This window comes from Myotis myotis, unplaced genomic scaffold (genome assembly GCF_014108235.1).
Source record: "Myotis myotis isolate mMyoMyo1 unplaced genomic scaffold, mMyoMyo1.p scaffold_m19_p_13, whole genome shotgun sequence".
Classification (NCBI taxonomy): Eukaryota; Metazoa; Chordata; class Mammalia; order Chiroptera; family Vespertilionidae; genus Myotis; species Myotis myotis.
Genome location: NW_023416317.1, coordinates 54,399,392 through 54,421,781, shown reverse-complemented (window position 1 = coordinate 54,421,781; position 22,390 = coordinate 54,399,392).

Sequence of the window (22,390 nt, the reverse complement as noted above, 5' to 3'; positions counted from 1 at the left end):
GAAGTTTCTATTGAGGTTTAGCATGTAGGTGATGAGTTACCTTTCTGAGCTGTATTCTAATGAAAACTGAATTTTCTGACCTCTTGAAATATGAATCTGGTCTGTTCTGTTCTTCTGCCTCTGAATTCCCACTGAACTCTTGCTGGAGGCACCTTGGGGTAGAGGTGCTCCAGAGGCTCCTGGGGGGGATCCTGGGCTTATGACACGAAGAGGGCTTCCCTGCCTATTTTCTAGACACCTGGGGCAGGGGTGTCTTATCTACCCCTGCTGGTGCCCACGGGCATGGCAGCTGGCATTCCTTTCCTGATCCTTTGCCCAGAATGAGCAGGCTTTCCTTGTTTCTTGTGGGGTTTTTTTCCCTACTCCTGTTAACATTTCCAGACCAGAGATGCCCAGTCAAAGATATATGATATACAAACAGAAAAGACAGGGAATTTCCCCTACTCCTGTTAACATTTCCAGACCAGAGATGCCCAGTCAAAGATATATGATAAACAAACAGAAAAGACAGGGAATTTCCTGTGATGGTTATCTTCTAGTTGTGAGATTCTTGTCAATCTAAGTTCTTCTTTCCACATTTTTAGTCTTTATGATTATCTATAAAACTAGAGGCCCGGTGCACAGATTTGTGCACTGGTGGGGGGTCCCTCGGCATGGCCTGCAGGGATTGGGCTGAAACTGGCTCTCCAACATCCCCCGAGGGGTCCCAGATTGTGACAGGGCAGAACACACCCCGGAATCGGGCTTCCTCCTCTCTGGTTCCAGGTGCATCACCCGAGAACCGCAGCTGCCAAGTCACCACAGCTCAGCAGCTCCTGTGTTGAGCGTCTACCCCCTGGTGGTCAGTGCGCATCATAGCAATTGGACAGTCGGCTGGTTGGCCTGTTGCTAAGGCTTTTAGAAATATAGATTATTTCTAGAATGTTTAGTTGTATTTAGAGGGGAAAATGGAATCTCCCACATCTTTTCCCTGAACTACTTTTTACAAGTTGCAATCTACTTACATCCATCATCTCACGCTGTTTCTCACCAAAGCTGTGACAGGTTTGCTCTTGGGAAGGTAACACTCTTTCCATAAGGTTAAGTTCAACAGGGATTGGAACTTAGTAAATGTATCTAACTCTAGGAAGCAAAATGTTAAGAATCAAGCTTCCATTGTAAAACAAAACATCCTGAAACCATTGATCTAATAATTTCATTTTTTAAAAAAATCACTCTGGTTCTTATCCAGAATTAAAAATAATTTAGCAGCCATGACTTCATAAGAATTATCTAGGCTTCCTCTTAAATATCCACCAAGAGTTGCAGTAAGGAAAACCGAGAGCATTTCTGCCCGTTCTCTGAAACCCGTGAGTACTTTCCTCAGCTCATACTCATCAGCCTGTAACTCCTCCTCTGCAAAACCTCCATGTTCCATTTGGTTACCCTCTTTTAGATCAATTACTATGTGAGAAGCTGACCTACTTTATACAAATGCAAAACAAGTCTAGACACAGCACTTATTCCCAGGTATCCTCCTGCAAATAAATTCTTCATCCATAAAATGCACAGCGCTCCCTTCTGTTTGCACTGTTTGTGTTGTGTAGGGGTGTGCCCATGTAAACGCCTGCCTTCCAGCATTCAGGGCCCGAGTGGAGAGTGGAGGGAAACAGTGTGGTAAAGGCACAAGGGAGGGTAACACATTGCCAAAGGCTATCCCTTTCTTTTCTGCCTACACATTTATTTTTCTTATTGGAGAACTCTGGTGAGGAAAGATTTATGCTGTTTATCCTTAGAGTAACAGCGTGCCATGCCCTGCACCCCACCCCTTCCTCTACAGGTTATGCTTCCTTAAGTGTGCAATGAACCACTCCACCTTATATATTGCTCCAATCTGTTAGGCATGCAAGTGAGAGTTGCTGGTCTGGAATTCTAAATCTTTCCACAATGTTTTTTTATGGATGGTGTCAAAACAAAAGCAAATTCAAAATAAATAAAGCCACCATGCTCATTTAATGTTAGGGCTTAGGACAAGCACCAAAGGCATGAATATACCAGTAATCCCAATACCCTTTTCCTAGTCCTCGGTAAGTGCACCGCTGCTGCCAGGCCTGGCACACCTCCCTCGCTAACTGAAACCTGAGATGCAAGAGGCTTCCTCCTTGGTGAACATTTCAGTTCTCCAGAATCTCTACTTATGCCAGTGGTTTCCCCCTAGGGGAGAATGTGCCCTTCTTGGGACATCTGGCAATATCTGTAGGCAGTTTTGGTTTCCATAGCTTGGACATGGTACCACTCATGTCACCTCCTGGCTGGGGAGCTGGGATACTGCTAACCACCCTACATGGCACAGGTCAGTCCCTTATGACAAGTGATCGGCCCCATGTCCAGCAAGCCGGTCTGCACCATCTTCTTCTGCATTTGCTCACTCATTTGGTTGGCGACTTGTGCCCAGTGTTGCCAAGTGTTCACCATAACCATGAACCCTGACAGTGGTTTTGGTAAGTATACTGTTGTACACAACATATGAAGAACATATGCTTTATCACATATCCGTATGAAATATATTTTCCTTTTATCTTGATTTTAACCTAATAGTTATTACTTAAACAAGCATAGCCTTGTGGTGTATCATCTTTGGACCGTAACCACAAGTTATATATTAATTTTCCACGAACTTCTAAATCCCCTTGTAATGTAAACACTGCTTATAATACTTTAAGAATTACGAGTGTCAACAGAGGTATGGGTATGGACCACTTCAGGATAAATTTGTCTCTGGATTTAACCTTATGAATGTAAGTGTTTCATAGTGGGCACTGTACGTGGAATTCACAGTTCACAGCTTCTTGAGCTGAATACATAAGAATAGAGATATCCAACTAGAATATCAAAGTTCCAAAGCAGATAATCATTTCCAAGAAAACTTGACCAAAGGACAATGACTGAGAGGCAGAAATAATCAGATAGATGTCTTGTAGGTCTGCTGCCTTAATTCATTTTAGACCAAATTTCATTTCTTTCAATCTAAGGCATATGAGGAAATGTTAATTTGTGTGGGTGCTTTAACAGTAATATTAATTAAGACTATTATAGTTCATTGCAATGTCAAAAGAAACTTTTTTTTCTTTTAGAAGCTGGAATGTATTAATGAGAAAGTGACTGACCGACCCCCTTTTTCCTGTGTGTGACACACAGAAGGAGAGCCACCCGGATAACATCAGCAATTTCCCAGTTCTTGTTCTCTGTCAAACAACCCCCGCTGACAGAGCCTTCAAGTTGATGCATTCGGAGAGTTTTCATGCACATGGCTAATAGGCTACGACTCTTAGCTCTCAGTGAATTTAATCATCACACCATTTACGTGGCTCATCCACTCTATTTCACTTTAAGGAGGCATATGTGCTCTAAAATATAGTTCTTATGTGCACGGAATCAGAGAATCCAGGCGCTGGAAGGAAACCTTGAGACCATTTAGTCCCAACCTTGCCATTTCACAGTAGAAACTGAGGCAGACGATGAGTGCCAGACTGGAAATTAAAGAATCAGATGTGAACTGTGTGTGCTTGGCTCACTGTGACAGTGTCTTTTTGCTACAATTTGCTCCCATGCTGTGACTTCAAAATTAAATCCAGGCCTGATTTTGTAACACAATTGTTCTCTTCTTACCAGAACTTTCCAATAACCATTTCACATTACACATCAGAGTTGGTCGTTAAATATTCTCACTAGTAAATAAGAATTTAAGTGAGAGATTTTTTTAAATGATGAAATATTTTATACAAATCATTCTTCAGAGTGTCACACGTACCTTGGGAATATCAGGTCTCTCACCTTAAAACTGGTCTATCTGTTCTCTGGTAGGTATAGGAGTAATGTACATATTGTGGAATTTTTTTATTCTACTAATCATTAGTTTTCAACTTTGGGCAATTATTGGCATTTCAAAATCTAGTATTTATACTGAATTTGACTCTTTGATAAAGTTCTGTGGTGTTGTACATGTTAGACAAATTCTGCATTTTGAAAATAATGTGCATAAGGTTATTGTTAAGAAGATAATTATTCTTCAACATACTCAAATGTAGAGCTGATTTTAGATGTATTTCATGTCCTCTTTTCCCATTCCACGAACAGCCTTAGCAATACAGAACAATTTTCTAACATTATTTCTCTTAGCAGAAATATTTTTGGTCATGTGGTAGCATGTGGTTCAATGAGCAACTTCTGTAGCATGTGGTTCAATGAGCAGCTTCTGCAATCAGTTGCGAATTCACCCAAGTAGCTAATTCATCATGTGGTTGTGATAATTAAAGGAGAACATGTATGCAAATGAGTAAATGTGAGTACACACCTAGCACACTGCCCCTCAGTGCCACTTACTGCTGTTGCTATCATCGCTTCTGGATGGTGAGGAGATATGAAACTACGCCATGAGTGACTAAAATTACTCATATTCTCAGAGATTCAGAGGCCCTGACAGCTGTTCTCACACACTCCACAGGCTCTCACAGAAGATGAATTAGACCTATTCTGTGCAGTTCCAGGGGTAATAGCGGTGTTGGATGAAGTTTAACTGGGAGAAATATTGGGTTTAACATCTGGAATGGTGCAGTAGGTAGACTAATGACTGTTACCCTACATACGTGTGTGGCGTGGCTAGGTATTTAGGCTGCAGGTGAAATTAAGGTTGATAATCCACGGACCTTAAGATCCAGCAATTACTCTGGATTCTCTGACAGATGGATACAATCACAAAGGTGCTCACATGTGGAGGAGGGGAGAGAGGAATGTGTGAGAGCTCCGTGACCAGAGAGACTTGAGAAGCCACTGCTGGCTCTGAGCTGGAGGAGGTGCCTGAGCTGAGGAATGAGGGTGCCCCTCGCAGCTGGGAGAGTAAAGAAACTGGATTTCATCTGAGAACCTCCCTCTGGAACAGTGGGAGCCAGGACAGCACCTTGGTTTTAGCCCAGTAAGGACCACTGTGAGCTTCTGACTTCCAGAACCAAGGCCTAAGTCTGTTATGTGAAGCCACTATGTTTGTGGTGCTTTGTTACAGCAGCCACAGGAAACTAAGAAAGAGAGCAAGCTAGAAAGTGAGCTACACCAAAGAGAAGATAAGGGTGCCCCAACCCGAGGCCAGGGAGTGGGCAGCGTTGCCTGGGACGGGACCTAAAAGGATGCCCTCGCGACCCACAGAGGCAATTCCATGGAGCTGAGGTCCGCTTACAGAAGTGGAGTGAGAATATCTCAGCCATTTGTTCTTTGAGGCGTGGATTCGGTGAAGCAACTACTGCTGATGTGCCCTGGAGGTAACAGTGTTCAGCCCCTCTCTCAAGGCCTCACATTCACCTTTCACCTTTTAAAGTGACGGGTTAAAATCCTTCCTCTTTTATTTTTCTTCCACTACCTTGAATTCAGAGCATGCCTCTTATGCAACATACAGATCATAGAGGTGCTGGTCTGTGGGACTCTGTACCCAGGTTTCCTGAATGAGTACCTAAGCCAGCCAGTGCCGGATTCTCTCACCTTCCTGCTTTCCAAGCCCTCCCCTTCGCACAATGGAGGGCACACCTATTGTTTAAGAGGAAGCAGGTGAGTTCTGACTTCGTGTGGAAGCCTCTCACCCCGTTCAAAACAACCCAGCTATATGGATTGTCATGAGACAGACAGATGAAGAGAAAGCTCAGTACATCTGTCTGATGAGCACACGGTTGGCTCATAGCAGAAGTGAAAATAACACTGTGCCTCAGTGCAGCAGAGGGCACCACGAGTGGTGGGCACATTTGTGTATCCTTGCAATGGCCCAAAATTTCAAAGTCTGAAGCCCTTGGCAAAGAGAGTCAGAATCCCCAGAAGCCAGCGGTGCCTGAGTGACTGAGCTTATGAGTATCCCCACCCCCTTGTCCGCAATTCTGAAGCCTGCACTGCACAGACCAGACCTCTCCCAGGTGCTCCAATCAAAGAGGTTTACACCACAAATCCCTCACTTTATTCCAGAATCTGGTTCTCTCCCTCTCCTTTGTGTTGTGATCTTGCTCATATTGCTTTTGCTCCCTTGTTAGCAGACAGAACAGCCTCGACTCTGTTTTGCAGAATGAACACAAAGAGGATATGCTTGTCAATATGACTGGCTAGAAGATCTATGATTAAAAGTTATGTTGCTCATTACCGTGGAAAATCAAAGTGGGAACAATGCTTACTGACCATTTTTAGAAACAATTACTTGCTCATTGCTTCCTGTGATCTTTCTTAAAAACAAAGCTGTAAATTGCCACATTTCCCGGAGATGGTGACACACAGAGCAATTTGTATTTATGCAAAAAAGATCCCATTACTCATTCTTCCTTCAAATGTGTTTCTAGGAGTTTCTACCTGAAGGACTGCTAACACTGGTAATTATTTTAAGATGTGTTAGCTGGCATTTTATAGATGAAAACCTCCATGTTCTTGGGTTGACAGATAACTATCAATGCAGTTCATTTTCCCAAGGATAATGGTTGGAACACACGAGCCACAAAATCAATAACATGAATGATTATTTGTGAGTGAAATCAATGGATCTAACTCCTATTAAATGTGTCCATCATGAATCAAAACCATTACGCTAATGGAGGCAGCATGCAGTGGAGCACTGAGAGCCCTTGGCTTGTCTCTGAGGCTCAGCTCAGGTTCTAGTTCACAGTCTCAAATAACACCACTGGTATTGCATGTTGTAAAAAGCCTTGCAACACACTGGTTGAAGATAGCTATTCTAGCTGATCCTATCTAATAATAGATAAACAGGGTAATTGACCATACCTTCATTATGCCTCCCATTGGCTAATCAGTGCGATATGCAAATTAACCACCAACAAAGATGGTGGTTAATTTGCATACGTAGGATCCAAGCAGCAGAGCGAAGACTGAAGGCGAGCTGGAACAGCGAAGATGGAAGACGGAAGGCAGCTCTGGCCGGGGCCGCAAAGAAGGAGGATGGAAGGAGGCTCCGGCCAGAGTGAAGGCCTGGGTCCCAGGTGCCAGAGGAAAACCGGTGCTGGCAGCCAGGGGAAGGAAGGCCTATTGCACAAATCTCTTCGTGCAACAGGCCTCTAGTCATTAAATAAAATGTTTCTCTAGTTTAATTAAATAAACACATTGTAGTGAATTTAGAAAGTCCAGAAAATCAAGAAGAAACATTTTTCATAATATTATTGTTCAGAAAGACCAGTTATTTCCTATAAGGGAATCTGCTCAATTACAAAAAATTAGAGCTGGTCACAAAATCAAAATTTCAGCATGCAGAATAAAAATTGCAAAAGACCTTTGTCATGGTGACAATATTCAACGCTTGCTTCTCCTACTCTAGGAAAGTTTATATTAGTGTAGCATTTTGAGGATCTGTAGAGAAATAAAGACCCAAGCCTGCCTTTCCACTGCCATTCTATTAATTGAAGGCTGGCTTTTCCGTTTCTGTAGTTGGCATGAGCAGACAGACACACGGAAGACTTAAAAGCTGTTCACTTCTTTAGTTTCCTTTAAATTGCTATAAAATTTCCCAGTGTCCACAAATTTGAACAGGGATGAAATGGAATGTTTGCAGCAACTCATTGGCCATTAAATCAACAAAACTGCTTTACTTTTTTTTTCTTTTCAAATAATGTTTTGGGGGTGGGGAAAGATCATACTGGGGAGAGAGCCTGAATTAGTTTGCTTGTTACCACGTAGATACAGCCTGCATGGCATTCGTTGAAGACCCTCGTCAATCTTAAGTAAACTTGTGTCAAATGCAAGCATGAAGACATTTAAATATTAATAAAGATCCATCTCTTCCACAAATAACAATAGATAGGAAACGCACCATTGGACAGGGCTGCGTGCATGCAGATAAGCTCCTCGTTAAAACCAAATTCACCAAGGGTAGGATTGTCAGTTAAGATAGGACGACACATACACAATAAAATCATATATAATTTAAACTGTTCTCACTTTACAAAATAGACAATTGAACAACTGTAATTGATTCATGCATTGCAATTTCCAATTCCATTAGTTAGGATGTATATCCAAAATTGGGGTTGTCAATCAGGAAATGAATGCATGTTTCATATTTCATAGATTTAACTGAAGGAGAGAAAATCGTGCTTTGTACTTTGATTCAACAGGACTCGACACATTTTAGGTTACACAGCAGTAAACAGACACGCTTCCTCCTGCCACGTAATTAGTTGGAGTAAATACATAAAAACAGGTTGATATGGAGCCCTGTGGAATTACAGTAGTGGCTCGCATTTCATTTACATTCACTTTATTGACTGTATTACTTGTCAGCACTGTCATTTTGACTCCTCTGTTTATTTCTGTATTTTTGAAGGACTCTATTTGTGTTCAGAGTCTATAAAACTATACTGAATCACTAACTCAAGAAGGTCATCTCCTATCTCTGAGGGCCAGTGGACTGAAAGACCTGTTAATGAAATCTGGGACAAAATCACACCAACACAGGGGTAAATATTTACATTATTGAACCCAATGATATGAAGCTCTTCAGTTCTCCATATTAACCTTCTCCAAAGAATACCCTTTTCTGGGGTTTTTAATTTTTAATCTTGGCTATAAGACTTTATATATTTTCTGTGTATTTAAATTTCAGATTCTTCCAATACTCGCCTTTGAGCATGATTTCAAGAATGCCCACAAATATACCAGGTAGTAAGTAATGTGTTTTATGTTTCAAATACCAGCCAGCATGGACCTCAAAAGAGTGATGAATAAGCACAAGTCTGGGGAGCTTCCAAGTCTAACTGATCGTATGAGTCCTAAGCATGATGAAATAAACCTTTTCATATTCTTGCCTTCATGATAATTGTGATTTATATCTATTCCTTTTATTAAAATAAAAATTTGGGATTTTAAAATCCCTATCTATGAATATGAGAAGTATAAATGATTTATTTAAGGCTCAATTTTTATTAGCTCAAATTTGAATATTCTCTCACCTACAAAAATGGTAATTTCACATGGTGCACCCTGATCTCAGCTCCAAAAGTAATACGCACTTGCTCTGAACACTGACTCCTGAGCCTTAGAACCTCACCTGAACATGGGGAGCTCCCTACTACCCATTGCTTCCTGACTGTCAAGCAAGATGATACGTACGAAGCTTCATGAAGCTAATGACTGGAGCAGCTGAATGTCGGTTGTACTGTGAACAGACATAGGACGTGGCCATACCTTGTGGTCCCACAGCTCACTCCAGGTCAGCGGTCTTACACATCTTCCCCATGCAGCTGCAGCTCCTTGTGGTCCCAGAGAACCCTAGAGATAAACACCCAGTTTTATTATGTACCTCAGAAGAGTAAAACTCAGTAAGATTTCCTGAAGTGTGGAGGCACCAGTGGCCTTTCAAATCTCTTGATTCTGCAGGTACCTGGACTCCAGCCACCAGTCAGGAGGGTGGGGGATAGTCTCCCTGGGCCTGCCTGCTCTCATCCTTGTCTCTGTAGGACATACGTCTCCCATCCAATGAATCACCTGCTCACCAGCTTTCTGTTCACCTGCTCATCCAGGCTATTGGATCACTCCTCAAATGTTTACTGAACTTCACAGGAAGAGGCATTCCATGTGCTCAATACTTGAGACACATGGCAAGCTGAGGAGATAAAGTCTTTCCCCTGGAATCTCTAAGGAATGGAGTGTCTATCATATGCCCATTCCACAGTTGTATTTTGGAAGCTGCTGGGTACGGGGTTGGGTGAGGGAGGAGAGTAGTGAGCACAGCAGGCCCAGCCTCGGCTCCTCCCTGCTCTACCCACAGCACATCTGTGGCTCTCTGTTGTACATGGTGGATTCTGCATCACATTTTTGGGGGGCAACTAGACTCCAGCTCAGTACCCCATTTACAGAAAACTAGCCTGACTCTATTCGCTTAGCTCTGAGCGTCCCTCTTCAAAAGCAGGCACTGATGGTGCGGAGCTGAGTCAGCTTCTTAGGCAGAGTTATAAGTCACTGTGGAACGAGGAGAGCTGAAACCATGGGCTTTCTTACATGGAATTGTTAAAGGAAAGGAAAAATAACATTTTATTAAGTTAGCTTGTTTCTCTGCTTCTGATCAGATTTTAGAAAGACTGGAAGACAGAGACATTCTATAATTTCCTAGTTAAAGATGTTCTTGACCTTGGAAGAATGTTTAGACCTTCTTGTCATAAAAGTTGAAATTAGTGTGGAGGCTAGCAGAAAAGACCTTTGGTTTGCTAGCATCCTTGTTATGGCCGTTGGACATCCTGATGGCTCTATTTTTCCTCATCTAGACAAGTTCTCCCCCACCAGTTCTTCAGAAGAATCAGGGAGCCAACATCAGAATTCTGAGGTGTATTTTCAGCTTTCAGTTTTCTGATTGGAGCACATCCAAGGATGACTTGTCTCTAGGTGAGCCTGTAGCCACTCCCTCCCTTGCCTTGCCTCATCTGGGGAGACTTCTTGTAGATGCTGGACTTCCTGACCACACTGATCACTTCCTTAGCTGCATCATGCCTTCTACACACATGAAACAGGCATGTTCATTCAAGGTAGAAGTTCCCTCTCACCACTGTTTCATAGCAACACGTTTTTCTGATTAAAAAAAATCTATCTTGGTTTTTCTACATAATGTTATTTCAGTGTTTCAGTTGATAGTAGAATCAATACATCAGACCGTGGCAGTTTCTGACCTAGACTATATCATCGTATTAATCAATCAACTTGTGGAGACCTTCAAAGTAAATCCCCTGACAGCCATAAGCTGAGCAAGAAGGCCAGAGGACGGAGGCAGCCTTGTAGACAACATAAATCAGGGGCTTATAAAGAAACAAACTTCTGGAGGTCACAAGGGGTGTTACATGACAGTTCTCCGATGTGATCAATATTTTGCAAAACTACATTTCCTCCTGCGCCAACGTGAGCACGATGTACCTAGTTTACTGTACACTGGAAATGTAAAATAACAATGAATCAAGGTGGTAAAGAAACCCACTGTTCCCACTGTGAGGTGGCATGGGGTTGCCTTAGACTGAGTTTTGCTTTTTCCCATATTAGTCTCCTGCATTACCTGGAATTATAAATTATGTAATAAGAATGCAGAGATGCACAGGCTTGCCATTTGAAAATTTGAGGGAACTGTAGCAACATAAAAAGTAAAATATAAGGAGTCATTTGCTTCTTCTATTTCATCATTTTAAAGGAACTTCAGAGGACCTGCTCGAAGGCAGCCTCCGAGGGAACACCTTAATGAGAAAGAACAAGACCATCTACTGACCAGAGAACAAACAGAGACCAACAGGGAGGTCACTAAGAGCCCGTTTTTCTCACCAACCAAACAGAGAAAATGTTTACCAACAAGGACAAAGAACTAAAGGTTCACCTTGTTGCAGTCTTTAACAGGGGACCCTGAGTAATCAAAGAAAGGATGGTAGGCTGAAGCTTTGGAATGCTGATCATAGGTATGCTCTTTAAAGAAGCTTGGAAACATTTTTTTAACCTCAGATACTCTGAAGTTCATGAGAAAACATAACCATTATTTCTGTAATATTAGTTTTTCTTCTTATTTTGAAAATTATTGTCTCTTTATCCACCCTCCTCATCCATACATGGTAATCACTATAAAGCGTTTAATTATTAAACTTTAATACATGACCTGAAACCTATATGCAGCATGGTTTACCTGTGCAGAGTGAATTCTTGTGAAGAACACTGAGCTAGCATTTGTATTGTTTCTACAGTAAACACTGACCTTTTTTTATCTATTCTTTTAGCTGTGCAAACACTCATTCATTATTTCTACTGCACTGTACTCCATGGAAAGAACTCACTGTATTTATTTTGTCATCTTTGCAGGGCAGGTAGGATGCTTTCAGTTCTCTGCTTGTGCACAACATTGCTGCAGAGACCACCCTGTATTTGCCACCATGTGGCTCCTGCACGCATTTTTCTTTGGCTGACAGGTGGGGGTCATGGAGAAGTACCAGGAGGGCACTGGGTTAATGCACACTTGACCTCATTATTTCTGATGAGTAGTTCTCCAGTCTGTGCCCAGGTGCATCTCACCAGCGCAGCCCCACATGGTCCCCTGTCACTCATCACCAGCTCTCATCCTCCCGGTTAAAATGACTTCACTTTCTAATTTTAGTCGATGTGATGCTGGTATAAGGTAATAATACCTCATGGTTATTTCAATACTCACTTTTTTTCTGATTACTAGAAATACGGAATCTCTCTTCATATACAGTTTCCTATTTAATTAGTTACTTTTGTATAGCTTTTTTCTACCAAGTTTGAGTCCTTTTGTTGTTGGTGGTGTCTGGAAGGCATGATTTATATAATCTACATAGTAATACTTTGGTTTAAATATGGAGAATTTATTCTTCATACTGTTTTGTCAATGGTGTCCTATGTAGAAAATAAACCCACTGTTTTGATCTGGTCAAATGCACAGTTTTTACTTTACTATGTATTCTTTTTCTCATTCTTTGGGTTGTCACTCTCATTTCTTTAAAACAAGGTCTCCATTTGGTTTCCAGGACTTTACTTCCTGTGAGCTGATTCTCCATGAGCCCGGCTAACCCTCCCACTTGTCTCTTTTTTCTTAATGTCTTCAGTTCTCTCTCTAAGCTTCACCCAAGCTCCTTCCATCCTCAGCTATTTTAAAATCGCCACTCACTGAACAGATAATCTCATCCAATATATCTAATACCAAGGCTATGAAGAGCAGCTATGAACTCATGAGTCCCAAATCTCTTCCTTCAACCAGCATGCTTCAGATAGTATAGCTAAGTCCCCGCTGAATCAAGAATCAGGCATGGTTCTACTGGAGAAGCAGAACCAGGGGGAGATGTGTGTGACAGATTTATTGCAGTCAGTTGGCTTGTGTGACTGTGGGCCTTAGCTAAGAAAATCAGAAATCTGTGGAGCAGGCTGTAGGAAGGGCTGAAGCTGTTCTCTACCTTTCAACTGATAAAGTGAGGCCCATTCAGATTATAGAGGATAATATCCCTTACTTGAGAAATCAACTGATTATGGACGTTAATCACATCTACAAAGTAACTTCATGGAAATACCTGGTTATTTGATCAACTAACTGGAGACTGTATGTAGCCCAGTCAAACTGATACGTGAAAGTACTACACTCACTAACCGAAATTAAACTCCTACCTCCATTCTCCTCAACTCCCAAGGCTTCTCACTTATCTACCCAAAGCTAGTTTATAACAACTCCATTTTACCAGTTCCACCCACCAAAATCTGTAGAGTACTAATCCATCATGTTGTTCTCTTACACCATACATCCGGTACTGGGACAAAATTTTCTCAGTTATATCTTCAAAATATATCCATAATATAACCAATTCCTACCAGCTCTACTGAAATATGGTCAAGCCACAAACACCTATTTCTAGATTTACTGCTACAGCTTCTAAGCAGGCATCTGTGCCTTAGGCCTTGTGCTCTTGGCTTCTGTCCACACAACAGGTCGTGGGAGACCCTGTTAAGTGGAGTCATATCACTGTTCTCTTTAAAATGCCTAATTACTTCCTGTCATAGAGAAAAAGTAAAAGTAAGGAAATAAATGTTCAATGAATGAGTAGATGTCTCTATTTCCTTTTATGAATTTTTTTAACTGGGGAAAGAAACTAATTTATATATGCAACATTTGTCTTTTACTGGGTAAACTAGATGTTTTAATTAATAAAAGGGTATTATTTATAATACATATTAAGCACTTACTATATGCCTAGGCACTTTTCAAAGGACTTCAGGTATTTTCATGGTTAAGCCTTTAACAATGCTATGAAGTATGTGCTCTCATTACCAGCAGTTTCATTCAAGAAAAGCAAGGTGTTGAGAGACAAGCATGTTGCCCAAATTCACAGCTTACAAGTGACGGAGCTTGTATTTGAACAGACACTCAGGCTTTAGTGTCTGTACTAAAATTTATTTACTGTGGGAAAGGACTACAATCCTAGTTTACAGGAATAAAGAGCTTAAGATAACAGAGGGTGGGTGAGGTTAGAAATGCACCAGAGCTTCCAGGATAATTGCAAGCAGCAAAGGCACACGTATCTACCTCCCCAAAATATCTCAGACAGACATAATATGCAAGTTTTGTGGAAATAACTGGTAGAAGGAACGACCAAATAAATACCAGGGACTGTATAAATTTCTTAAACATCTTAGAAAGAATGCCTTAGGTTGCATTTGAAACTTTCTGGGGAACTTTATTAATGAAAATAAGTAGCTACATTGGTACGTAAGTGCAGGATTTGGGGAGCCTTTATTTCTAATCAAGTAATAAATGAAAGCATAGTTGCTGTGTCTTCTCTTTATCCTTCCTCTTTTAGGGTTATACTGTCTGAATGAACATGTGTAAAGGAAAAGGAATGTTGAGATACAGATCTGAAATCTGAATAAGAGGAAGGAAAATACCCTGGTTTTTCTATGATTATAAGTTTTACTGAAATGACTCCCAATGATAACTGGCTCTATTGAGAATAAAGTCATACTATGCTCCAAAACAGAGGTGGCTTATACATTTCAAGGTCAAATCCAGCCCAGCGTGTGTTTTTTTAAATAAAGTTTTATTGGAATACAATCATGTTGATTCTTTTACATTTGTTGGTGATTGCTTTCATGCTAAAAGGCAGAGTTAAGGAGTTGTGGGAAAGACGTTATGGCCTGCAAAGCTGAAAATATTTACACTCTAGCTAGCCTTTACTGAAAAAGTTTGCTGACCAGTGCTCTAAAAGAAAGTCCTTCAGGATTATAATTGTTAGATTTAAATTTAATAAAACTTATAGAAACTGTGCTTTCTTTCTACAATTGTCCCAAAGTGTCCAGTTGGTTTGGGGTGAAGAAGACAGAATTGGGTCCTTGGGGTCATGAGAGCAAAAACTCCCCTGAGGGGCACCAGAGGTCATTATGGCTTCTTACAGGGGCTGGTGCTTAGATAGCAAATCTGCTTAGAATCATTTGGCACAAATTGCAAGGCAAGCCTGGAGCTTTCAGAGCCCTCTGGGAATCATCTGTTTGTTTCACTGACTTTGAACAGATGTCCTCCCATTAGGATTTCAAGGCCCATAAAATGTGGTGAGGTCTGCGAATACATCTGAAAGGGAGACCATAAAGGCAGCCTCTGCTCGCTGGGTCTCTGTGAGCTGTTCCCCACCCTTAGCCCCACTCTGCCGCTTTCTTTTCTTATGCTTTGTTGCCCATGTACTCATTGGTAAAGTACTCTAGTCAGTTTTCTTAACATTCAACTGAAAAAAATTAACCACCCCGGATCCATTTATTTTATGGTTCCGAAACAGTATTAAAACATTTAAAATAACCCACTGTCAAAAACAGAAAGTCTTCCAATGTATACTAGGAGGTATTTAGAAATTAAGCTTTTATTTAGGTGACAGCATCGACATAAGATATTATAGGAGTAAGTGGGCCACTGTTCATTTATATCCTCGTTACATGGTATTTAATTTGGTAAAAAAAAAACAAACCTGTTACAAGTATATAATTTCAAAAGTATGGGGCTTATTGGATATTAAATTGTTTATCTACTTAACTTTTTTTCTTAGTTAAAAAACTATCTTCCTCACTGGCACCTTATTTATTTTTATTTGAGAGTGCATCTATGTCCCAGAAGTGTTTGTATGTATGAACTTATACAATTACTAGACTGCAAATGCCCAGTTCATCAAACATTTGCTCAAAAGGTACAAAGTTACAAGCTTTATGCAAGTGGCTGAAGACACAAAAATGGTTCCAAATTTAAAATAGTAATTTTGGAATGATATTATCAAAATATAGGGGCAGGAGCCAAAATTATACTACTTATGGACGTCAATGTATTTGTTCATTGTCAGAGGAATGGAGAATAAACACCTCAATTCAAAAAGAAAAACAATAAGAAAACAAAATTAAAAGAATAAAACATTAAAGATGAAGCCAAACCCATCATTCTATATGAAAAATAGTATTGTTAAATCCATGATCTGGTTTTTGAAGATAAAGGAATCCAACATAACATGAATATAAACAATACCAAAAGATGATCTCAAGGCAAAACCAAACAAGAGAAAAGGGGAAAACAAATAAACCAAGGACAATAAAGGGTACATAAGAATGTTCAAGAAGTTAGAAATAAATTATGAGCCCAGCCAGCGTGGCTCAGTGGTTGAGCGTTGACCTATGAACCAGGAGTTCGTGGTTCCATTTCTGGTCAGGGCACATGTCCGTGTTGCAGGCTCAATCCTTAGTAGGAGACATGCAGGAGGCAGCAGATCAATGATTCTCTCTCATCATTGATGTTTGTATCTCTCTCTCCCTCTCCCTTCCTCTCTGAAATCAATAAAAAATATATTAAAAAAATAAATTATGAGTACACACAAATATGTGCTGACATATGGTGACCTCATTTTAAAAAGGTATACGATGACTTTGGAGTGTTTCAAAGCCACTTTGTTTTTACTCCCAAATGCTAACATTAACTATAAATCATCTTTTAAATTCTATAAAATATTCCTTTAATAATTTTGTGCAGATGAAGCAGAGGAAGTAAGAGGAAGATGGATTCTTCTATCCTGAGGTAGGCAAGAAGCAATCCAGCATTTGGATTCTAGCCTGAGGATGAAAGTCGGAGAACTTATTGGTTCTCATTGATAATTACAGTGGTTTTTTTCCCTTTGAACTACATTTCATTTTTTATAGGATTTCTTGGGGGGTCACAGAAACACTAAGCAGGAATTAGTTTCCATACAGCCCTAACCCATACACGCACAGCCTCCCCTACCACCAACATCCTACACCAGAAGAATCCATTGCTCCAACTGATGGACCTGCACTGACACACAGGCCTCCTGAGTCCACAGTTTACCTGAGGGTTCACTCAGATACGGTACATTCCATGGGTCTGAACAAATGCATAATATAATGACATGCGTCTGTGTGACAGCATCGGATAGAATAGTTTCACTGCCCTAAAAGTCCTCCGTGTTCTGTCTATTCGTCCCTCCCTCTCCTCCCCACTGGCAATTACTAATCTTCTTGTTGTCTCCATAGTTTTTCCTTTTACAAAATGTCATATAGTTGGAATTACACAGCATATAGCCTTTCAGATTTGCTTCTTCCACATAGTGATTAATATGCATTGAAGGTTCCTGCATGTCTTTTCAGGGCTTGCTAGCTCATTTCCTTTTAGTGTTAATATTCCACTCTCTGGATGGACCACCGTTTATGTGTCCAATTCACCTGCTGCAGGATATCTTGATAGCCTCCAAGCTCTGGCAATTAGGAATAACACTTTTATAAACGCCTGTGTGCAGGCTTTGTTTGGACATAAATTTTCAACTCATTTAGATAAATACCTAGATATGCAAGGGTGCAGTGCTTTATTATTTTATTTTTTGACGAAACTGAATAGAAAAATTTTACATACTTGTTTTTTCTAGTTTACTACAACTAACAGCACTCTCATAATATTGTACCCAGACTATTTATTTATTTATTTATTTATTTATTTATTTATTTTACCTGCTTTGGGCATTTGAGATTTAACTATAATAGCATTGGAGGGGGGTATGTAATTTACAGTAGGAGAAAGGTATTTTTCATCAAAAAAGAAAACCAAAAACTTCATACAAAGATTGTACTTATGTGATTTTAACTTGGATTTTGGGAAACCAGTCTGAGGATCCTTGAGAGAGAAATCCCTGACTTTCATGAGTTGTCTGTAGGGGACTTCAGGGGACTTCATTAGTTGATCTTCAATAATAAAATGAATTCTCTTTCTGGGTATATTTTTCTAAGGGCTAGAAAGTAGCCTTAGAAGACTTGGTTTTGGTATGAATCGAGTAGCAAAAAGATATAACCCAGCCCTGCCCATTTCACGAAGATTTTGTGAGGAATATATGAACTAAATAAAACCTTCTATACATGCTATAAAAACATCAAGAAAACTTTTGAGTGACCCTGCATTTTGTACTCCTAACAGAACTCTGAGAAAATCAGTCAAGGTCCAGTCCATCATAGGACATTCCTTTGCTGAAGGATGGATGGACAAGAGGATTCTGCGGGCATCACACGAGGTGTTGTTGTGGATCCACACCAACACATCCTTCTTTGCTATACATGTATCATCATGGTCTATTTCATCCTGGGAGGATTTGCTGACGGAGCATGCAGGGTAATGAGAAACCCATTACCAGACATGTTTAGAGAGGGCCAAGTGAATCATGGAGGAAACAGCGATGAAAGAATTTCGGCATTGCCTCTAGGTGGAAACATAGCTCCTTCTTCAAGAGAAAGTGACATTTCCCAAGTAACAATTATCTGCACAGCCATGTGACCTAATGACTAAATCAAGTGTAAAAATGGCACACATATCCATCAGGGAGTATATGCATAGTTAATTATGTCTGAAATAATAAATGTATTATTTCCACAGGATAAGGTAAACAGCCAATTAAAAGATGATATGATATATACTTTCTCTACTCAGTAGTCAAAGCATAAACCATTTCAACATTGCCTAAATAATTTACTTGTGTTAAAATAAAGGGAAATGCTTAAAACATTAATAGGGTACTGTACAGTTCTGAAGTCGGTAAGCCGTTATATGATAGTCATGTAAATAATTCACAGCTTCATTCCACAGAGAGAAACGAAGGCATTTCTGCACAGTGCTGCTACTTCACATCTGCCACAGGTCTCCACTGGGCCAACCATCCCCAATGGCTTCTCACCAAGGAACGAACCTCCATGAATTTTTACAAACAGAAACTGAACCTGGTATGCCCCCCAGGCACTGTTCAGGCATTTATCCTTCCACACATGCTTTAAGTCTCACCCTGTTTTGTTTTGTTTTTTTGGGGGGGCGGGGGGTGGGATGCTGAAATCCTAAGGACCAGTACCTGTGAATGTGACCTTACTTGAAAACAGGGTCTTTGCAGATGCTGAAGATGAGGTCATACAATGACTGGGGCCTTATGGAATGGGAAGATTTGAACACAGAGATCAGCATGGAGTGAAGAAGCAGGGACAATGCCATCCACACACCAAGAAATGCCTAACCTCCCACAAGCCATGAGGAAGGCACAGAAAGGAGCCCTTAGGATACCTTGATCTTGGACTTCCAGCCTCCAGAACTGTGAGATGATAAAGTCCTGTTGTTTAAACCCAGCCTGTGACTTCATCATACAACTCTGGCAAACTAACATGCCTAAGACAGGTCTTCTTTGCCTCTTATCTGCAGTAACACTCTCCCATTTACTACCAAATGGCTTCGCTTGCTTTACTCATTACTCATTTCTTTTGCTTTGCTTTCCCTGCTAGAATTAAGTGCCATGACAGCAAAGAGCTTCTCTGACTGTTCCATGCAGATTCCCTCTGACACAGCCCATGGAGGGTGACTCATAAACACTGCTGAGATAACTGCACGCGCAAGGTACCTAGTGCTACATATGTCATCTGGCACTTTGGGACAGAAAGGAACGAGCAGTCAGATCCCCAGGCACAGGTCAGCTAATTGGAAAGAACTGGTGGTTTCAGAAGACCCGAAATGAGTGATATTAACATGAGCAGGGTAAGCAGAATGTCTGAAATTAGTGTTTATTGAAACTTACTATGAGCCAATTATTAGACTGGACATGGTCATGTTTTACTGCTCTGCTATCTCCTAGCTTCTCTAACTTCTGTTTCTTTGTCTATGAAGTAAATAAGAAAATGCCCACAATTCACTCTGCATTCAGCCCAGTCCAACAAGTGCACAGTAAACGCACTCCCAGAACCCAGCCTGGGTGTAACAGAGAGGCCGCAGACACTGACAGCTCCTGTGAGGGCCCCCAGCCTGCAAGTGGCCGGAGCACGTTTGGAACCAGGATTACCTGGCCTAGCTGCTCATTCCGCATCCCTATTTAAATGCTGTTTTCAGACATTTTTATAGCTCCCAGCTTGATTAATACTCATTCTTCAAGAGTAAATGCCTACTTTATTTTTGAAGATCAAGGAAAATTGGCTGCTGGAAAGGTCATCTCAGTTATTTTGAGATATGACCGGTGCTCACAGTAGGAGGCCTGGAGGCTTCCGTCTGGAGCTCAAGCTGCAGAGCCCTGCACTCAGGCAGTGGAGAACTTAGAGCCATGCTCGGCCAGCTCACACCTGGCTTCAGGTGATGTCAAGCTCCATCTGACTTCATGGTTTCACAGACACAGAGCCTCTCTGTGTGGAAAGGTTTAGGAATGTTCACTCTCATGATGGAAATTTGAAATTTTGATAGAAAGCCTGAGACAGGGTTTTCAGCACTGCCAGCAGTGACCTGGCCCCAGAACATTTTTCAGAGTGACAGGTGCCAATCAGCACAGGCAGCTCATGGCCATGGTGAGCGACTGTGCAGCCTTCAGAAATGAACATGTCCTGGCATGAAAATCTGGTGTTGTAGAGACTCTGTCTTAATCTTTTGCCTCTAATGTAATATGTACATGTCTCTGGCAAAAAAAAAAAAAAAAAAAAAAAAAAAAAAGAAGAAGAAGAAAAGAAAATATGCTTCAAATTTGTAGAAAATTAACAATTTTTCTATCATCTTTAATATATGCCAAAATTTAATTAAAAATAAAAGTTTAATTTGAAAGTGTTGCTAGTCAGTATTCTGTCCATAAATTAAGAATATAACTATGCCTGTAAACATACATCTACAAACAAAACTCTGATAGGAATTGGGTACATTTAATGCCATTTTTGCTTTTTAGGAAGGAGTACATTTGACTAATTCCCATCTGTAATCTCAAACGTTCTATAATTGAAGGTCATTTGTGGTGAGAACGGACATCTAGAATCATCTCATTTCTGACAGACCAGGCAGCCAGATGGGCAGCCCGGGTGCACTGTAGCCATGCAGACAGTGATCTGAAATCAGAGGACACTGGCCATGTGATGCAGGGAATACTGAATGACACACAATCTCTTTAAAGGCAAGAAGATTTCTGATATTAATGCAAGGTCCTAACTTCAAAAGCTGTAGTTGACAAAAAAAAAAAAAAAAATTACAAAGGACTCAGCTCTGCAATACAATATAAATATGAACTTTATCCTACCAAATAAATATCATATATATATGTATATATATGCACATATATGTATAAACAAATAGCATTGGGACAACTGTGTGAAAAACATGCCATTAAATATCTTCCACTGAATACTCAGCCCTTCATAGAACCAAACCACATACAATCGTCAGGGTGTGACTTGTTAGATGCGCTTGGCTGTCTGAGTCAGTGCTCCCTATTCAGGGACGTGCCTGCTGCCTCTGGGACATTTTCTGCCTGCCGATGACAAGATGCTGTGCCAAAATTGAAACTTGGATCCCAATTTTAATTGAATCTCAACCTCTAGAGTAAATAATAGATGGAAGATGCCTATTAGATCATCAACTTTTAATTAGATCCTTTGCAGATGTAAGATCCCCTTTCTCAACAAGGTTTAGATAAAGGCATTGTAGTTGTTGTTTTTATAGGAAGGTTACTGCAAAAAAAACTGTATGCTATTTACCCAGATGCCAAAAATAGCTTCACTATGGCTACCTGATCATAGCATAAGAGTTTAAAAACATTGGCATCAGCAACTTGAGGTCAAATCTTGGCTCCAGAGCCTAAGTCTGTGACCTTGGCCAAGTCAAATGACCCTTCTTAGTCTTGGCATCTTAGGCAGATTGAATCACTGGCTCCAACTTTCCCCCCACCCCTCCATGTACCCACACCACTGCCTGCCATGGTCTCATTGTGAATGGAGCTTGACCATGAGACTTGTTTTAACCAAAGAAATATGAGTGGGGGACAATGTGTCATTTTGAACCGGCTCTCAAGAGGCCTTGCATGTTTTGCTCACACTCTTGCAACCTCTCACCACCAAGAAAAAAGCTCATCCTAGCCAGTGGCTTCTTTTTGACCCCAAGTGCTGAGAGCAACACAGGAGTGGAGGGTCCCTACACAACAACCCTAGATGAGCTGCCCCAGCTAACTGGCACAGAAGAGAAATAAATGCATGTTTTATGCCATTGCTTATTACATAGGACTACTGTAACAAAAGCAAACTGATACAATTTTCTTATTTGTGAAATGAGAATAAAGATGGCCTCTTAGTCACAGTGCTGCTGAAAACTTTAAATGGTACATTCACTCATTCAAGGAATAATAAGTGTCTAGTACCCAGAAGTCCTTCTGCTAAGACGAGCTTGGGAGATGAGAGAGAAGAGGTCCCTGCCATCAGGAAGATCACAGTCTAGATGTCATGTCTATATTTGAATATTCATAACATGGTAAACATAGTAACAAACACTAAGATAATAACTAGTAATGGGTAAAAAATGTATTACTCATTAATGTCAATGATTCTATTCCTTGCTGAAATAATG